We start from the raw sequence: 16,725 nt of genomic DNA, 5'->3' as shown, positions 1-16,725 counted from the left end.
ACAAAATGAATACGACTCTCTCCTCTGTAGCTTTGGGGTTAATAAATCTTAAAAAAAAAAACTATTAAAGAAGCTGAGCACTTGGATCAGTACTTTTACTTAACAGATTTGATCAGGGCTGCTAAGATAAAGCTTTAGATTTAACCCAAACATATTTTTTGGGAATGTAATAAGATTAGTGACTCCAATGTTGTTTAAAAAAAACATCCGTATCATTTTATTGCCAACAAAATGTAAATAGTTTGCCTTTGCCTTGTTTTGGATATTTTTCCAACTTCCTTGCCTGGTCTACAGTTCTGATATTCTCTAATGATTTATCATCCAAGTCTTAACAAGGCCCAATTTGCTTAGCTTTTGAATCCAGACAAGGTTCTACAGATAGCTATCAGCTGAAACAGCATAATCCCAATCTCAGAAAGCGATGGACTGAACCCACTCAATCCTTATTTCTGGCGTCATGATAAATAATTTCTGCTAGTCAAATCTCATTTATACCGAGGGGTTCACTTTAACCAGATTAATCTATTTATAAGAAAATTGATCCAACACTATACCTCTTCAAAAATGCAATGAACATGAAAAATAGTAGACATGTGAAGACTCAGTTTCGCTAGACATGAATACAAAGTGATTATTAATGACTCACATACTAAATACAAATCAAAATTATTTTCAGCAGTGTGTATACTATATATATTCATCATGCTATATTATGCCAAGCGCATGAAAGGAATAAACAAAAAACAGTATGCTCAAGCAACTAAGATATGAGGTAAATAAAAAAAAATATGCCTAAACTGAGTTTATACCATCTTTCTTCACTACCCCTCTCCATATATTTCAATCCCTGCAAATCATCCTTGCTTCCATCAGGTCCATCTCAGGTCTTCTCTTTAAACCACATTTCTCTTGGTGAGAATCTCATTAACCCTACTCAACCACTACTTTTCCTATCTTTCTTTTCTTCTCAACCCATTCACTTATTCCTTACATGTTTTGCTATTAGATCCTCGTTCATTCTGTTTATAAGATCAAACTACCTTAACATGCTTCAGTTGTACTCTTACAAGAAAATACAATGAGGAGTTTTAGATGGAAATGTAGTTGATAATTATGTTAGATATGAATAAAATACAGGAAAACTGGCCTAAAATTTAGAGGTTAAAGAGATACAAGCATTTATCAAATGGTGTATAATTGAAACAATTTCCTTCCTGAGATTAGAAAGACTCCAACACTGCTGGCCTTTTGTAAGGCCCTTAATACTTGGTTATGTGCTGGGCCTGAGTATATGAAGGTCCGGTCTCTTGGTTGTGTTCACAAAGATAGATAGTGACAATCTCTTTAGCTATTGTGTATTTTATTTTTTATTTTGTTATTGCATTTTGTTTTTCATTTTTTTAAGATTGTCCACCACCAAGAATCACTTCCTGAAAAGGTTGGTCATACCAATTGGAGAACTTGATGAGAAACTCATCATAGCAGTTCTGGGGCACACAAAGTAAGATGGGATGAGAAGATTAGTAAAATATCCTGATTAAATGCATAGTAATCTGCTTGTTGGACTTTGGTTGTCATCTGTTGTATTTCATGAAAAAAAGGTCACTGATACAATTCTATATGGAACAAATACTGAGAATAGAAGTGCAGGAAATATCGGCACACAATCTAAATATTTTCCTAAAACTTGACTAATGGGAATATTTTCTCTATGTAGTAAAAAAGTGTATCTACATAATAATAACTCCAGTCAAACCCCAATGAAATGTTGAACTCATTAATCAAATCAGATGTTTTACTATAAACAACAATCAGCGTAATCAAACAGAAATACCTTCAGTTTTCTAAATATTTATTCTGAAAGCATAAATGTTTAGTGAACAATTTCCTCTGAAATTATTATAAATATGACATTTATACGATCATCCATCTTAAAAATAATTCTGGATGGTTCACAACCCAAAACAATAAAAACAGCACAAATACGATTATTCTTTTATACACACACCATGGCATTTTATACATAATCCCAATCAACAATATATACTGTAATCGAGCATTTACCTTATTTATTTGTTAAAATTTATTTGCCACCTATTTTGCCGTGGGGCTACTCTAGGTAGCTTGGCTTTTTACTTTTTAATTATTAAATATCCTTGGTTTTATACTTTTATAATATTCAAAATACTTCCTCTCCTAGTAAGTGACAGTTTTCAGATTGTAATATTTCTGCCTAATGACTCAGATACCTGAAGCAATTCCTCTTCTACAGGTAGTGCCTATTAAAAGAATTTAAAGAAAGCAATTGAAGTGCTTCAGGATCATTACAAAAGTGAAATCATTCTTTGGAATAAAAGGCAACTATCATTCTGTCATTTTTAGAGATTCATTTATTGATCTTTTTCAGATAGCAGACCTGAACCCAAATTCAAATATTTTCCCATTTAGGTTCTTTTGTAACTTTTAGGTAATGTTATTGTTGGAAGAAATGTCCATCTGGATTCAGGTCCAAGTGGGAAGAAAGACACTGGAAACATGGAGACTACTTGGAAAGATGGTTTAATGGTGGACAGGACCACAAGTTTTGAGGTCCTGAGCAAAAAGAGCACATGAGTGAGACCTATTTATATCTCCTCTTGGGCCCCGCCTTGGAACTTCCTGTTCCTGTGTAAGGAATGTACTCTGATTGGTTCTCAGACTCCTATGGGGCTATGCAGGGGTAACTTTGTAGGTTGTCTTGAGTCCCAGATCTGGTTGAATCTTGCTGGGTGATAATGTAATGAAGGGGCTTTGGGCAATTCCTATTATGGCTTAATGGCTTTGTCCTGGTTTGGCTCTTGAGTGAGGGCTAATCCTATCATGTCCTGAGGGCCATGTCTTTTGTGTTGTAGATAAGCTGGCCCAACCTTTGTCTTGTAGATAGGTTGGCACCAAAATATCTGTTGTGGGGGGGGCAGGGAGCTGAGGCTCTGAGTTTGTCTTTAGAAACATGCTTTTCCTTTAGGGAAAATATAATATTCTTCCTTTTTAATATTTACTAGAATATTTCATTTTCCTAGGAGAGGGATGGGTGCTAACTTCCTACACTATTTTAAACATTTAAGTTTACACAGTTATCCATAGTATTAGTACTTATTTCCTATTCAGATTTTTAATCAGTATTTACTAAGTGGGCAAAAAAACACCCACCCCACCTCTGTAGGAAATCAAAGAGTACAAGGAGACTGCAAGGCAATAGTCCCTGGAGGGTATCAGAACTGGAAGCCAAGGGATTTGTCATACTTGCTCCAGTTGCAACTGCAACCTTCCAAAGGACACTTAAGTTCATACTTCCTTTGCTAACCACCTTTGGAAATTGACTATTAACTGCTTTAAGGAAGTTGGACATCTTCAAACTGATAAGGCTAGAGACACTGAGTGAGTGCCTTCAATCCTCACAAGGTTTTGGCCGAACAGATTAAGGGCTCTATAAACATTGGAATATTGATTTTGAGTTTAAGGCTGGAAATTAATTCTAAAGAATGTATTATTGTGGGGGGAAGTATTTTCATATTGGAGACATAACAAAAGACATAACAAGATAAGTAACTTATAAGGGCATTCAGAGACATTTTTGAGGAATTGCATTGGGATCTTGAATCATTGATATCGGTCTTGTTGTTTGTTCTTAAGAACAATCATTTCCCAGATGAAGCAGTTATAAAAAAAGGATTTACAATTAAATCTGATGACATAAATAATTTGTTATTAGACCTACAAAAAAATGAAATGAGGTTTTAAAAATAAATAAAAATGTCAATTCCAGAGAGTAATTGGAATAATTTCTTCATATTAGATCGACAAAAGAGGCTTTTAAAAGTTTCAAAGAAATTTGAGATAAGGATCATTTGGATGGATTAAGGAGTAAGTTTATTTATGCAAAAGAGCAAGTTTGTTTACGCAATAGAAATGAACAGAGTTGATTTATTTGATCAGGATTAAAATGAGGCATGTTCTTTTTGAATTTGCTGACATCTAAGACTGGAAAAATATTATGTATTGGATTTATTTACAGTTAACATAGTGTTTTAAGCCTTTATCTCAACATCCATTTCATATATCTTACTCTGACAGCATCTACATTGTCTTAGTATCTAATTGTCTTTGCACTTAAAGTAAGAAATCTTTGTGAGCTTGTTCTCTTTAAAGAAGATATTATCCCTTTTGGTCATATTAAATTACCACCTTTTGTTTATACTAGGGTACTGGGACCACTTGATGTCTTCTAAATGTGGATTTGTTTATAACCAATTTCATTGTATACATGATGTACAATGACAAGTTAAGAGTTGAAATATGGAATGATGAGCTCTGCATTTTTTAATATTAATTTAGGACTCTCCTTGGACTTCTTGCTGACTCCTGGGTTGAAGAAGACACTATAAATTAGATTTGCCTGTAGGTCAGATTTGAGCTATGATTATATTTGCTAATTAAGAGGAGGTGAAAAGATAATACAATTGTTTACATTTGATGTGACAAGAATAGGAAAGTCGCTTTCTTAGAATTTTTTCTTCTATTTTTTCTTTTTGTTTTCTTACACATTTTATCCCGTTTTTTTCATTTTGTATTATCTTTTGCTATTGTAATTAAAACTTTTCATAAAATTATTTTTAAAAATGAAAATTCGTGCATCAAGGACCAAAAATACTTGTGTTTGATAAGGAAAATGGAGCATGCAATTGCAGGATCTACATAAATGTCAAAAAGATAGAGCAAATAGATGATTTTTTGCCTCTTAATATAATTTTTGCTAAAAATAAAGGAACCGAGTGGAGAAATTTTAAAGTGTGCAAATGCTGGTAGAAAGACACTGCATAGTCTGTTATGAAAATGAAAGTAATTGCAAGAAGCAAAAATGTTGGTATATTATATACGGAAGGGAGAACTGAACATGTCAAGAGAAATGTAAAACTCCAATATGTTAGTTAAGAAGTATAGGTGATTTTAAAAAAGGAAAGCTGGAATCAAGGACGGATTTTGAATGAATGTGGATTTCATACAAAAGTGGAAGACTTTTATAAAAGAACTCCAAGTTGAGTTGACTTAGTCCTAAAATGAGGATACGGTTGTAGAATAAATGTATGAAGGAAGAGTGGATGGACAGAAAAAAAAGGAATGATACAGCTATTTCTTATCTCATGCCATTAATATTGTTGGCATATTTTGGCATATTATTTCTTACTGCTTTTCTGTGCTCTACATAAAATTACTTATCTGAAGTGGGCATGTATATTTATTAGCAAAATGATTTAGAGATAGTTCTTGAGTTATTATTACAATTTCAGTGGAACTTCCATCACTTATTAAGTGAATTGTGCCCGATTTTACAATCTTTTTTTTTTTTTTTTTGCTTCAGATATTAAGCAAATCTGGCTTCTTCCATTGACTTTCCTTATCAGAAGTCTGTCGAGAAAATTGCAAATGCTGATCACACAACTCCATGGTGCTGCAACCATTGTAAATACATGCTGGTTGCCAAGCACCCAAATTTTGATCTGGTGACTGTAGGGACATTAGAACAGTTGAAAATGTGAAGACCAGTTGCAAGTCACTTTATACAGCACTGTTGTAACTTCGAATGGTCACTAAATGAATGGCTGTAATTACCTGTACAAATGTTAACATAAAATTGGTGGCAAATATATTTTTCTGAAGGACATTCATGTATCTGTTCCATTTGAGACCATGCAAGTTTTTGATTACTCCATCCCATGCAGAAAGTTTTATTTACTGCGTTATATTCAATTATTATTCTGCTATGAGAATAAAATTGTTTGACTATACCTACATAAAAATAGTAATACCATTGTGTTTTATTAAGGATCCTATTGGTCCACTTAGTTGTCCATGTAATCTGTATCAGTTTTATTTATATTTATGACCTGCCTTTTGTTCAAGAGCATAAGGTAGTGTACAGTGTTCCCTCCGTCTCTTTACCTCTACCACAATGAGTTGTAGCTTGGGCTGAGAAAAGTAACTGACCAAAAGTCACCCATTGCCCTTCCATGGTTGAGGATGGACGTGAATCTGGATTCCTCTCGTACAAGTCAATCATATTAACTATTGTACCACGGTGACTACTTACCCACTGACTTATTGTATATTCCATCTTTCCATTGTGGGATGCTCAAGGTGGCTTAGAGGCAAGGCAAAATGATACAACATCTCGTGATGAAACAAGTTTGTTATTCTACTAGACCAGGGGTGTCAAACTCGATTTCATTGAAAGCCGCATTAGGCTTGTGTTTGACCTTGGGGGCCCGGGATGGGTGTGGCCAGGGTGAGGGTGGCAAGCTCAACGTCACTTGTGTTGGGGGCACCTATGGCGGCCCAAAGTGCTCTCCCAATGAAAATGGGCTCCCAAGCTCCATTTTCGGCTGTGACAGCCTGCTGCACCCTCTGCCAGTGAAAATGGAGCTTGGGAGGGCCGCACACGACCCTCCCAAGCTCCATTTTTGCTGGCAGAGGCGCCATGGGCTACACCTTCACTGTTTCCAGGTCAGCCCCATGGGCCAGATTTGGCCCATGGGTCCTGAGTTTGACATCCCTGTATTAGACTGTTAGTAACCCAATTTTTTTAGACTAATACAGGGATGTCAAACTCAGGACCCATGGGCCAAATCTGCAGCCAGTAAACTAAAAGCAAACCAGGAGGAAACAGTTTACAGTTAGAGAGAGTACAAATTGGGGAAACAAAAATGATCAGAATGAGATTATGTAAAAATTGGTAGCCTTGTGACAATCATACTGTTTAAGCACTCAGAAAGAGTTCTTTGTTGTACTTCTAAAGATACACTATCTGCAGCCTATCCATCTTTTTCTTTTTCATCTTTTAGAAAAAACATTTCTAAAGTTTTAGTTGCTTATAATCAAGTTGTTTTCTGAGAACATGAGAACTAGTAGCCGTAGATATTGCAATACCAGAGTATTATGAATAAGAAAGAAGATAAACCTCAGTACAAGAAATTTAATATTGGGGAGTTTAGTATTTCTTTGGAGAAAGCCAAGGAAATCTCTGGTTTCAGAGAGATTAGACTAAATGAAGAAAGGAAGCAATAGGGCAAAAAAACCCCTCCACATTATTACTAAGAAAAGTTCATGGGTGTGGTTCATGTAATCACCAGGGATTGTTTGACTCATGGTATATTCTACTTTTACCTCATTTAAGATTAGAAACATGCTAACTCACATATAAGGGAAATCTGGGTCTGGACTAAATAAGCCATGTTCCCCACTATATAGGGAATATTTGCTTTATTCTTTTTTTTTTTTTGGTGTAGGCAAATGCAACGTTTTATTCTATTGCAGTTGTGGAGAAAATTAGAAACTCATTTTACATCTTTTGGGAATAAATAGGAATTGCTGGATTGTGTTACTTTTAAATTGCTAATAAAAGCCAATTACTTTGGAATCCAGTTCTGTTCCTGAAGACTTCAGACACATTCATATAGGGTTTTTTTAAAAGCAATACAAAAACGCTTTACCATTGCCTTATTCTAGCTTATATTCAAGTTTTGAGTCTAACCTATAGCCCTGCAATTCCTTGATAATATCCCATCCAAGTATCATATGGGTTAACTTCTAAACTCAGAAAATTAAACAGATGTTGCCATATGTTGAGGCAGATTATTAGTTAGTACTTCTCATTTAAGAAGCATCTAAATTTGCTTCCTCACACTTCTATTCTGGTCTCCTTCACAAAAAGACATATAATTAATGTTTTCATGGTACAGATGAGAAACTGATATTGAAAGGATACTATAACAGGAAATGAAATGTTTGATTTTGACTTAATTTTTTGTGTGAATATAATCATTGTGCATTGAAACCATAGTTTACAGCTTAGTCCACTGCGTGAAACCAGCCAATTCAACAAAACTCAAATAAGTATAGGAGAGCACATGTCAATCCTGTCAGAGATTTGCCATCTAATTTCAGGTAGCCTCTTCATTCTGTCAGACAAAATTGTGCACAAACACAGCTATCATTTAAATATTAAAAAAGAAATGAAATCCATGTAACACAATCAGAAGCAAAACTGTTTTCTTTGGTTGTTATGTCAACATGTTAAAGTTTACAGTCCATTGCTCTTAGCAAGCTTCAAAGTTTACTCTAATGCAGAGGAAACAGTCACTGATAAGACTATTGAGTAACAGAATTCTTTACCATAAATGGACATCCTTTAGCATTATAGATGAGTCAAATTCTTAAGAAGTACTGCACTAAACCAAGTAAGTTGACACTATTACTATACAGCAGTATTGCAATTAGGACCTTTCCCGACAGGCATAATAGCAATAGCACTTAGACTTATATACCGCTTCACAGAGCTTTACAGCCCTCTCTAAGCAGTTTACAGAGTCAGCATATTGCTCCCTACAATCTGGGTCCTCATTTTACCTACCTCAGAAGGATGGAAAGCTGAGTCAACCGTGAGCCGGTCAAGGTCGAACTGCTTGGCAGTCGGCAGAGTTAGCCTGCAATGCTGATGGTCCCATTTATGGCTTATTCAATGAATTATGGTTAAAACAATCCATGGTTTATCAAAATGTGTGAACACATTGACAAAGTTTATATAGCAGGCTAAATTATATTGTTGCTTGCTTAGCTATTATGACTTGTAAGCCAAGTTAGCATAATATACAAAACTAGAAATTAGCACTTAAGTCTCATTTCTGATGAAAATGTGAGTCTCATGATTTTGGACTTCGTATCATTTATGCATCGTAAAACAAAGCGGAGGGTTAGAAAAACTATAAAATGTAAATGATTGTAATGCATTATAAATATAGGGGCTGGAGTTAAGTGCAAAGTGCAATTTACACTAGCATTTCCATTTATTTATTTATTTAAAAAACAGCATGGCACATTGCTATCTTTGTAGGCTATTTCCACTTTCCCCCAGTTCCTAATATTCTCTTCTTTCTCACATAAAAATATAGTTCTACTTCAGTGAAAGGAGTTTTTATCATATCTTTAATGAGATATGGACTCAACCCACAGGGTGCATTCACCTTGAAAGTCAGAGAAATGGAGACGCAATCACAGACTAAATATCCTCAGTGCTTAAGCCAGCATTCAGTGGGTGTGCAGCATATTCTGCAGTTCTGAAAGGATGATTCTAAGGTTGTCTGTCAGCTCGAATCAAGTCATCAGTCAGACTGACAATTTGTAATTAAAGTACTAGAAATAATAACCTTAAGGCATTTTGTTAAAGAACAGAAGATATTTTTATGTTATGAAGATCCAGGATTTTACCAAAAACCCTAGAGATGAACACCTGAGGTGATTAAAATTTTATTAGACTGTTTTATACCTTAAAAACTAGCAAAGACTATTTTTTCATGACAGTGTGAAAATCTCATCTAGAATAGTGTAAGTAGGTTGTGTTCTACTAAAATACTATACAGTACAGATTTCATTTGAACATAAATAAATTCTCAAATAAAAGAAGTTTGGGCTTGGAATCTTTGGACTATAGGGCAGATAGCTGGTTATTTTCTCCTTTGATAGAATAATCTTCTCAAACATCTTTTTTATTTGTAAGTTACTGCATTAAACAGAGTTCAGCAAGAGAAAGTTAGCTGGTGCCGACCAATTAAATAGTTAAATGTGCCTCTCACCCTATGCCAGTATTTTTAGTCATGGTTTATCGATGAAGCCATGGTAGCCTAGATCACACAGATGAAGCAAACTACAGTTTACAACTACAATAAAATCTCACAATACAGGTTAGCTAAATGTCTCTTACAACTCAATCAATGATTTTAGGACATACTCTAGTGCCCTTCCCCAACCTGACATCTTCCAACTGTGTTGGGAGTGCAATTCCCATAAATCTCAAGCACCAGGAAGGAAGTAAAGTGCACAGACTCTGATCACCCAAAGTATGGAGTGCTTGTAACATTCTTCTCATTTAAGAATGCTAGTAACAAACAGCCTTCCCAACTCTGTCCAGTTATCTCTATATATCAAGAAAGACTCCAGGGAACTTGTATTCTTTGTTGAACAGAGGCATGACATCCAATAGTGGTAAATTCAAAGGCAAACACATGTAGGAAACGCACCCTACACTATTACTTCACTGGACTGCAAAAATGTTGCCAATATCTGGAGTCATATGCTTAGAGAGGGGGAAACAGGAAATACTGTAACTAGAATAAATTTGCGGTTCAGGCACCCTCTATATTAAGATAAGAGTCAACCGGGTTCATCGGGGCTTTTGCTGCAGAGGGTCAATTTTTCTTTTTTTTAAATAAAGCAGGGCGTCTGATGAGGCACGCAGCAAAATACTCTTTTCATGGGGTGGGGAAGCGAAAATCTAACAGTAACTTAACTCCCCGGTTTTGTTTTGTTTTTAAACAGGGCGGGTAAACTTGTGAAAGTGGCGCAAGTGGCCTGGCGCGTTCAAATGGGGATTTTCCTAAATCGGGCAAAGGGAGCAGGAGGAGATCGGCGGCGCTCCTTTTGCACGGATCGCTCCCAGCTGAGACTGATCCCGTTTAATAGAGCTGGCAAAAGGACGAGCCTTACCTGGCTAAGCTGGCGTTGGTCGCTCCGACGTCCTGTTTCTGGGCACCCGAGCTGGCGTGGCACAGAAATCTGCAGAGGGTTGTTTTGTTCTCTCTGGGAGAAGGCGGGTCTCCGAGCAGCGCCCACAGCCAGCCCGAAGACGCTCGAAAGGGAGGGCCGGGTTGGGTTAGGGTTGACCCCCTTTTTTTTTTTTTTGCACTCAACACCACAAACGGGCTGATGTCATCACAAGGGCCTCCGGTGTTTCCTGAAGCAACAATCGAAGCGGGCTGGCGAGCAACGAGGCGGGGCTTGCTGCCTCTTCAAAAACGGTTCCTCAGAAGGCGCCTCTTTACCTAAAAGGACTTTCCAGTGGTAGCTGCGCTTGTCGGAGAAGCTGAAAAGGGGTGGGGAACCTGTAGCTTTCTTGAGTTGCTAAACTGCAACTCTCTGCTGCTCTGGGTAGCGCAGTAACTAGGTAGGCTAGTCTAGTGAAGAGAAGGACCAGGGAAGACATGATAGCAGCCTTCCAATATTTGAGGGGCTGCCACAGAGAGGAAGGAGTCAAGCTATTTTCCAAAGCACCCGAAGGCCAGACAAGGCATAACGGATGGAAACTGATCAAGGAGAGATTCAACCTAGAAATAAGGAGAAATTTTCTGACAGTGAGAACAATCAACCCATGGAACAGAAGTTGCCTTCAGAAGTTGTGGGAGCTTCATCACTGGAGGCTTTCAAGAAGAGATTGCACTGCCGTTTGTCAGGAATGGTGTATGTAGTAGGGTCTCCTGCTTGGGCGGGGTTGGACTAGATGACCTACAAGGTCCCTTCCAACTCTGTTAATCTGTTAAGCACCTCTTGCTGAAAACCCGTTAACATCTGGAAAGCCCCAAATCCCCCAACCCAGCTTTTAAACAACACAGGGACCTTGGTGCTTTTGAAGACTGTTTTATGAACTGGCAACTTTTAAGATGTTTGGACTTCAACTCCCAGAATTCTCCCTCAGTTTTCATTAATGGGTTGTGGAAGTTGTTGGAACTGAAGTAGAAAATTTAGAGTGACTTAACAGGTGCTTCACAACCAAAGTGTAGGCATCTTCAGCAGTCATATTTCTGTAATAAATACAAAATGAGGGATTAGAAATCTAGTTTATTTCATTGCATATTTCTATATTTCATCAGTTTAATTTTTTAGGTATCTCCTGTTGCTAAAATATAGTGAAATGTTATCTTTATAACCAACTGTACACAGTGAATTACAACTTCATTTATGGATTTTAGACACCTTAATAATTGTGTTGCGTTTACTACTGCTGTTTTTTTAAAGGACGGATAAAGAATTGATTGTGTTTAAGATTTTATTAGTTGATAAAGTAACATTTTCCTCCCACAGAGTAACAGTTATAAAACACATGGTCATTCTAAGTTTGAATAACAGCCCAGGATACAGATGCCTCCTGCTGTTAAATTGCAATACTACACTCAGTTCTTGGACATTTAAGTACACAAAAAAGTCATTTTTTCTAAAATCGGAGACAGATGTACTGTATATTATAGAGGAAACACCCGGATCAGATTTTAAACCTAAAATCAGTTATTTTGAAGCAATTTCAAATTAAAATGGCAATACACAGCCTTATTCTAACCAAGGAGTGGGGTTCCGTAGAATTAGAATGAACGAGTTATTGGCACTGGTAGGTTGATACAAAATAGCAGATGGCAAAATAAGTAAAATCCAGAGCACTGGCATTTTGACTGAGAGTAAGTAAGTAAGTAAGTTTTTCTTTTTAACACTGTTGAAAGTCTCCATTCCTCAAATGGTACTCAGCTTTAAACATTGCTTCCTGACAATGACTTCTAGTTACACTTCTGTATTTTCATGTGTGAGATTGCATGTGGTGATGCAGAAAATCTTTTAATATTCCTTGCTAGAAAGATCTGAATGCCTGATCTGTATTGATTTATGGTGAATTTATTATTAATTATAATCTAGAATTACAAGACAAACTTTCTTCCTGCTTCACATTTACAATAATTGTTGTAAAAAACAGGTGATCAGAAAATATATTAAAGGATGTCCATTTTTAGTTAAAGATATAAAACGGGGCAATGAATAAAAATGCTGTCTGGTTCAGTCATTTATCTAAATGTGCAAGGATTCAAAATGGGAAAAGATGGAGTAGACTAGGGGTGTCCAAACTTGGCAACTATAAGACCTGCGAACATGCTGGATGGGGAATTCTGGGAGTTGAAGTCCATGAGTCTTCAAGTTGTCAAAGTTGGACCCCCTGTGACTACATAATACAACCTTAATGTTGACTAGAAAATCTGAAGGGAAGCTATGAATTATGAGTGTGTCTTGATTATGATCCATAAATATAGAGAATTTTTTTAAAAAATCTAATTAAATCAGTTCAGAAAAGTAAGGAGACTAAGGCTGGTGCACACAGGGCTATAGGGATAAATCCACTATGTATATGTTGTCCTCACTTTGAACTTTAGTAGAGCTTAAATTGCCCAAGAAACTGAATGCAAAAAACATTGAGCTGCCACAGGAGCAAGTTAACTCCTCTACCCCCCCAACTCCACCCCCCCCAACTTCCAATTCATGAAACAAGTTAAGGTTATTCATTTCCTCAATGGCTTTTCTTATGGCTCTTTTTAGATCTTTCTGGAGATTTGGAATGACTACGATGTCTGTGGCTATGATGATGTCCTGGAGAATTTATGACTTATAATTTTGATGATTTAAATAGATAATAGAAAAAAGTTTCTTTTTATAACCATAGAATAAGAGGTAATTTTGTATTTGTACTTATAATTGCTATAAAAAAAATAGGAAGGTACTTTTTAATTTTTCTTTCTCAACTACTGGATTTTTATTTGTTCTCTTTCTCTTTCCTTTTCACTTTACATTAGTTCTTGTTAATTTTTAATCAAAATGCTTTAAAAATTATAAAAAAGGAATATGAAGAATATATCATGTCCCAAGAGACCAAATCAAAGAATATCCAGAATTTAAATGTGTTCGGGAATACAAAGAAAGAAAACATATTTTCTGTCTGCCGGACAACCCCAGAGAGATGACCACAGGCAGACTCCTTCAAAGCTACCAAACATGCAGGACTCTCCCAAAAAATTCAATTTTAAACCAAAATTGAATTTTCATTCCATGGGCATTTTTGACTATAGAGCAGTGGTTCCCAACGTGCGGCCCATGCCCCATAGGGGGGCAATTTGATTTTTAATGGGGGCAATTTGAACCTTGTTTAAACCAAGTTAATGGCCTTTTAGGCTTCCTCCACATGAGTAGAGTTCACTTTTTGAGCATTATATCACAGGGGGAGCATCAGGATTTTAGAGATGCTTAGGTGGGGCATGGCCAAAAAAAGGTTGGGAACCACTGCTATAGTGTCTCCAAACTATAATTCAAAACACCTGCTTTTAATGGTCTCAACTCTTGGGAGTTTTTCCAAGGACAAGAAGTACAAGTCTATTTTATTTTGAAATGCTTTGCCCTCTTGTCAAGAATGAGACCATCAAAGCAAAGGAGTCTTTATTCATACCATAAGATCATCTCAAAGTTAAGGAGTACCTATTTCTCAAGGTTTATTAGATGGAAGATGAGAAAAAATAATCCTACTCTTCATTCCTCACTTATTTCCTGTCTTCAAATGTCTGTTAATTTTGCCTCATTTTTCTCCAAGCATCCATCACAATTTCCCTCAAGATCTTTCCAGCCTCCCTGAGACATGTCGCTTTTCATTCTTCAGCTTCTTTTTGGTTTGTGTTCTATAGAAGCTTTTCCCTCATCTTGGTCACCTCCTTTTTCCTTCTATTTAGAATGCAGTCAGGTGGGAGTGCATACTTGTCCTAGGGAAGATGCCAAGGCGTCCAGCCCTTCCACTTTCAGACAGTCTACTTGAGCAGGAAGCTGCTGTTGAACCAGTGGCTGTTTCAGAGGTTGTAATGAGGGCTATGACTGACAATGAGCCCCAATGGCCAAGACTGTGTTTTTAATTGTTTTCCCCTCTACAAAGTGTGTGTGTGTTTCTTTTTCTACTGACACACAGTCAGTAGAAGAGAGGTCCTGTATGTCTCCCCATGGAGATCTTTAAAACACTCAAGTTTTGGTGTGGAGAGGTTTTCTTTTTGTGTTTTCTCTTGCAGATTTACCAGAGATGCTATCCATTTAAAATGAGGCTGAACAACAAAATGCTGAATAGACTAAGTGCTTGGGCAGAGATGGAGACAGCTGTAGAAATCACTACTGTAGCTGGAAGGTTTCCAGCTGAGGATCCCTGAAGTGTGAATGAGTCTAGACCAGTGTTTCTCTACCATGGCAACTTGAAGATGTGTGGACTTCAACTCTCAGAAATGGTGGCCTGTGATTAGCTGGCAGAGAAACAAGCCAAGTGAGGTCTGCTGAAGAAACTGTTTTGGTCTTGAGTCAGGTGAGAACTACAGAAGGTAGCCCAAATATACTTTAGGCTTTTCAATAGGAGGCTTTAAGGATATTTAATTTGAAGAGAGGGAGACCACAATATTATTGTAGGCAGGGGAGTGCATTTCTTTTTTATTTCTTTTTTTCTCCCTCATCCTTGAAAGCAAGAAGTTTTTTTTTTTTTATTGAAAAGGTTTTCAAATACAAATTTTTCCCCCTTTTTCCCCCCCCTCCCCCCCCTCCCTAACCCCCCCTCCCCACCCTTCCCCCCCTGTGACTTCTTCGTAACAAAAAAAAACCCTAATTCATAACAGATTACTTACTCCCTCCTCAAAATACTGACCTTTACTTACTAAAAATATTATAAATCCCCCTTTATCCATACATTTCAGAAAAGAAGAAGAGAAAAAAAAACAAAACAAAAAAAAACAAACACATTATACTATAACTATTATAAAATAACTCTAATTTAGCATAATAGTGTTTTATATCTATGCATTATTGCAACAATTCAAAACCACCTTCCACTTTAAAACTATACAATAAGTCCTACTTTAATAACATTTCGAAGCGGGCTCCCCATAAAATCTAATTTAACATTTATTCCACTCTATCCATTTCCTCCACTCCCCTAAATGTATCACTTAAAAATCCCTTTTCTTAAACTAATCAGTCTGTAGCTAGCTTATTCACCCACTGTCTTACAAATTTACCATACACAACAATTCTTGATATCTTTAATTCACTGCCCACACTACTTAAAAATATATATATATATATATTCCATTATATCTAAATAAAAAAAGAAAAGACAATAACTTTAAATTTATAGTCCATATAATATCTTCTTGAAGTCTTTCCACTGGATTGTTAAAACCAACATCCATAATAGGGTGACATAGCTTGCGGATGCAACAGTTTATTCAAGATCTCCAATCATATCTGCCCCCATCAGTAGTAAACATCTTCTTATATATATAAAAGTAAAAACAACCACCCGAGTGACATTATAATTGTATTCCATATAATAATAATTGTGGGTTTCATCAGGATTATTAATTTCCATCATCGTATTGGGTAACAACCCGATCTTCTGCATGTCCCAATGTGATTCTCTTGCCTTATAATTCAAGATAATTATAATATATTTATCAACACAAAAAGAAGTTTCAAAATAGATAATTCAAAACCATCAATTTGAGGCTCTTTCCATGTCCCAAAATTACGGCAATGCAGAGATCTGCCACTATCCTCAGGATGATATTGACCAATATGTCGCCTCCTCTATGTTTTCACATAATCATTCATATTTTAAAATCACTGGCTTCACTGTTGCTTGGGTTAGAAATTTCTATTTTTGTACAACCTATTTCTTTTTTTGTTTTCTTTTTTTTGTGGGTTTGACCTCCATCCTAATTTTTTGTGTCTCGCATTTCTTTTTTATCCCTTGTATATCCTCTAATTGGTTTCCATGCTTGTCCTTGCCTTGATAAGTCATCACATTAAAATCAGATGGCACTTCTCTCAAATTTGTAGATAATCCAGCTGGGGTATCCGATAAATCCAAAGGCAATTTATCTGGTACAGTCTCTGTCTTTAGTTCCAGCTCCTTCTGCTTATCCTGTATTATATCTGAAGACGTTAAATTCATTTTCAACCTATTTTGATAAAATTCTTCCGCCCTTTCAACAGTATTTAACTGGTATCTTTCTCCTTGATATCTCAATA

General features: G+C 36.3%; 1 protein-coding gene across 1 annotated transcript in view; it reads right to left on the bottom strand.

Moving 5' to 3' along the window:
• CSRP1 (cysteine and glycine rich protein 1) overlaps window positions 1-16,725 on the bottom strand; it is a 39,398-nt gene that overhangs the window by 15,703 nt on the left and 6,970 nt on the right. Inside the window, exon 2 of the mRNA XM_087889327.1 lies at window positions 10,576-11,666. The gene's annotated coding sequence lies outside the window, so the exon portion shown is untranslated. The remainder of the gene's footprint in view (window positions 1-10,575; window positions 11,667-16,725) is intronic.

The sequence above is a fragment of the Pantherophis guttatus genome, chromosome 3 (genome assembly GCF_059756535.1).
Source record: "Pantherophis guttatus breed Tessera chromosome 3, ASM5975653v1, whole genome shotgun sequence".
NCBI classification, from domain to species: domain Eukaryota; kingdom Metazoa; phylum Chordata; class Lepidosauria; order Squamata; family Colubridae; genus Pantherophis; species Pantherophis guttatus.
Note: the sequence above shows the minus strand (reverse complement) of the source record. Positions and strands in the feature narration are given on the sequence as shown.